This window comes from Papio anubis, chromosome 7 (genome assembly GCF_008728515.1).
Source record: "Papio anubis isolate 15944 chromosome 7, Panubis1.0, whole genome shotgun sequence".
NCBI classification, from domain to species: Eukaryota; Metazoa; Chordata; class Mammalia; order Primates; family Cercopithecidae; genus Papio; species Papio anubis.
The window spans coordinates 124,464,959-124,469,245 of NC_044982.1; positions in this window are offsets into that span (position 1 = coordinate 124,464,959).

Consider the following 4,287-nt stretch of genomic DNA (forward strand, 5'->3'; position numbering starts at 1 on the left):
AACTTCGGGGGGGCGGGGCCGGGGGGCGGGGAGAAGCTTCCGGGGGCCGGGGCGGGGCCGGGGAGGGGGCGGCTGGGTCGCGGGCCCGGCCCAGGGCGGGAAATGGGTGGGGCGGGGGCGGGGCGGGGCGTGGGTTGGAGACTGGACGTAGGAGCCGGGCGGAGCTGGAACTGGAGGAAGAGGGCGGGACGGGGCGGAGAAGCTTTCCTGCACCCGCGGAGGGAGAAGGACTAGGAGGGGGCTGCGGTGCGGGAGGGGAGGGGGCTTCCGGCCCAGAGACGGAGGCGAGGGTGGTGGGAGCGGCGCGCCGGGAGGGCTGGGGTGGGGCGCACAGAGTGAGCGCTGGGGGCGCTAGCGGTGGAGCCCTTGAGGTCTCCTGAACCAGTGGGCTGGGGTTGCGAGACCGAGCCGAGCTGCCCTGGGCGGCCAGAGATGTGGGCACACAGAGGCTCCTCCTTTTTCCTCCCAGACGCCAGGCTGTGGGCGATGGCCTGGTCTTCTCTCTGGAACCTCTGAACGGGGCCGGGCCTGTAGCTTGGGTCTCTGTCCGGAGGGTGGTGTTACAGGAAGAGCTGGAGCTGAGAGTAGGGACTCCGGGGTCCGTTTACGGGGCGGCCCGCCCGTGGCTCTCAGGGGTCTCCAAGCGTAGTGTTTTCCTGCCCTCCTTGGGCATCGCTCAATCCTTCCCGTATCTGAGGGTCGATCATCCCCCCGACCCCGCGGTGATCTTGCAGCCCTGACAGCCTTGCTGGAGAGTGGAAGTGTAGGGACCAGCAGAGAGTAATGATTTTAGTTATACCATGAGCCCTCATTTTACATTGGAGAAACTGAGGCCCAGAGAGATAAAGTAACTGGCTGCATCGCAGCCTGCAGCACCGCTCCCCACCACAGACACATACTCCCTCTTAGCTCTCCTGGTCAATCCTGTCCCATGCCAAGGAAGGGAAAATTAAGTGCATGTGAGATCAGCGGTGACCACCTTCGGCTCAGGCTGCCTTAGCAGCGGCTGTGCCAGCGACCAAGCTCTCCTTTCACGGCCTTCTGCCAGCCCTCAGGCTCCCAGGCCACTTTCAGCCCTGTATGGAAAAGGGCAGCCTGGGGCTCCCAGGACAAGGGGGAAGGAGATGCAGGTACACTTCTCCCTCATGCCTGGGCCTGGGTTCCTTTATCTAAAGGAATGAAGAAAATTGAGGCTGATATTATCACTGGTCAAGAAAAAGAAAGAATAGAAAAGAGGAAGGAAGGAGAAAGACAGGAAGGAAGGAGGGAGGGAAGGAAGGAAGGAAAAAAGGAAAGAAAAAAAGAAAAAGAAAAGGAAGGAAGGAGAGAGAAAGGAAGGAAGGAGGGAGGGAAGGAAAGGAAAGAGCTGGGCGCGGTGGCTCACCCCTGTAATCCTAGCACTTTGGGAGGCCGAGGCGGGCGGATCACCTGAGGTCGGGAGTTCGAGACCAACCTGACCAATGTGGAGAAACCCTGTCTCCACTAAAAATACAAAATTAGCCGGAGAGGTGGTGCATCCCTGTAATCCCGGCTACTAGGGTGGCTGAAGCAGGAGAATCGCTTGAACCCGAAAGGCGGGGTTTGCAGTGAGCTGAGATCACACCATTGCACTCCAGCCTGGGCAACAAAAGTGAAACTCCTTCAAAAAAAAAAAAGAGAGAGAAGGAAGGAAGAAAGGAAGGGAGGGAGGGACGGAGGGAGGGAAAAGAGAGAAAGGGGGGGAGGGAGGGAGAGAAGGAAAGAGAGAGAGAAAGAGAGAGAGGAAGGAAGGAAGAAGGAAAATTGAGGCTGAGGATCTGAGATAGTCTGTGTATGTAGCAACCTCTTTCAGCCACCATATGGTTTTATTCCCTCAATCTGCAGAGCTGTGCTGCATTGTACTCCAATGCCCCAGGACTCGGAAGATCTTGTTTCTGGAAACTCATGCTCTACCTGCAACAAAGCGGAGACCCTGGGGAAATTCATGTTGTTATGCAGAAGCAGCCCTTTGTAGGGAGAGAGCGGTGAGGTCAGGTTGGTTTTGACATCCAAATAGTTCTGTCATTTTGGGGAATGAGCCATTGAGAACTACTCTGGCCTCAGTTTCCCCGTCTAGCTCATGCTAGCCCTCTGGTTTTGACTCTATACCGTGTGCATTCATCCAACACACGTATTTTATTTTATTTGATTGTCTGTCAGGCCCTATGATAGTGGCTAGAAGATAATGGCAGAGCTCAGGATCCCTGTCCTCTATGGGGGAGAAAGGCATGTAAGCAGATGAGAATGCCAAGTGTTAAATGAGAGGGTAAATGCACAGAGGAGGGGCACCAGAACCAGGACAAAGGGGTAGGACAGGCATTCTAGGGAGAGGGGACAGGGTGTAAGCAATGGCATGGAGGCATGAACAGCACAGCATGTGTGTGTAAGGCGGCCAGTCTGGAAAAGCAGACAGCTTTGTGCAGAGGGCCTTGTAGGTTGTGTGGAGGAGACCACATTTTAACCTCAGGGCAATGCGGAAGTCATTGAAGGTTTTAGGGTGTGGGGGTCTGTTTTGCATGTGTACCATTTAATCATTCTGCAGTGTACTGAGTGCCCCTTAAGTGAGGGTGCTTTCTAAGACATCATCCTACAATTATTCACTCAAAAGAATGTAAGGACCCCCTGTTATCTACTCACTATTCTAAACTCTCCCTGTATATCATTTAATCCTCACCAAAGTATCCAGGAAACAGATACAATTGTTATCCTTATTGAACAGATCAGGAACCTGAGGCTTGAAGAAGTTAGATGACCCGGTTAAGGCCACTTGACTAGATTCAAACCCTGCTTGACTCCACAGTCCATGCTCCCTACTAAATGACTCCTTTGGGCAGCATCGTGTGACCACGCCATGCAAGATCCGGGTCCTACCTTGGAGAGCTGATGAACCAAACCAGTAGGAAGGTAGACAAGTCCTGATAAGGGCACTTAAAAAAATAATAATACGGGTCTTGCTCCGTCACTCAGGCTGGAGCGCAGTGGTGCAATCATGGCTCAGTGCAGTCTCAACCTCCCAGATTCAAGTAATCCTCCAACCTTGGCCTCCCAAAGTGCTGGGATTACAGGCCTCAGACATGGTACCCAGCCCTGATAAGGACTTTGATGAAAAAGTACATGTTGCATGGTGAGAGTGGCTCCCAGAGGAGGGGCTGAGTTGTATTCCAGCAGGGTTAGTTAAATGGGGGCAGAGGGAAAGTTCAGGACAAGAAAACATCTCACAAAAGTGAGAACTTGTAGAATATCCTGATTTGTTAGGTGAATTGTAGGCAGTCTTTATGTGGTCATATGTGTGGGGGGCAGAATGGGGAAGGTGAATTCGGTCAGATGCCGCCAAGGAGGCAGCAGGAGCCAGAGTGCTAAAGGCCTTCACTGCTGACCTACGGGATTGAAATACCTCCTGCAAGTAGCAGGGGGCTACTGAAGCTTGAAGTGAGGTATGACACAATTTCATTTTCTTTTTTTTTTTTTTTTTTTTTTTTTTTTGAGATGGAGTCTCGCTCTGTTGCCCAGGCTGGAGTGCTGTGGCCGGATCTCAGCTCACTGCAAGCTCCGCCTCCCGGGTTCCCGCCATTCTCCTGTCTCAGCCTCCCGAGTAGCTGGGACTACAGGCGCCCGCCCGGCTAGTTTTTTGTATTTTTTAGTAGAGACGGGGTTTCACCGTGTTAGCCAGGGTGGTCTCGATCTCCTGACCTCGTGATCCACCCATCTCGGCCTCCCAAAGTGCTGGGATTACAGGCTTGAGCCACCGCGCCCGGCCCACAATTTCATTTTCATCTTACAAGCTCATTTTCATGACTGCAATATGGGCAAGAAAGACAGGGTAGTCCATTGAATAGGAGATCATTCCAGAAATCCAAGTTGGAGGTAATGCAACTTGCTGAACCACTGAACCAGAGCAGTGGTTACGAAGATGTGGAGGATAGATTCAAGAGCTAGAAAAGAGATAGAGGGATCGGGACTTGGAGTGGTTTCTTTACTCATTGATTCATCCATTCAAAAAATACCTGTTGTGGCTGGGCGTGGTGGCTCATGCCTGTAATCCCAGCAATTTGGGAGGCCTTGGCAGGTGGATCACCTGAGGTCAGGAGTTCAAGACCAGCCTGGCCAACATGACAAAAACCCTGTCCCTACTAAAAATACAAAAATTAGCCAGGCATGATGGCGTGCACCTGTAATCTCAGCTACTTGGGAGGCTAAGGAAGGAGAATCACTTGAACCCAGGAGGCAGAGGTTGCAGTGAACCTTCATCACGCCACTGCACTCCAGCCT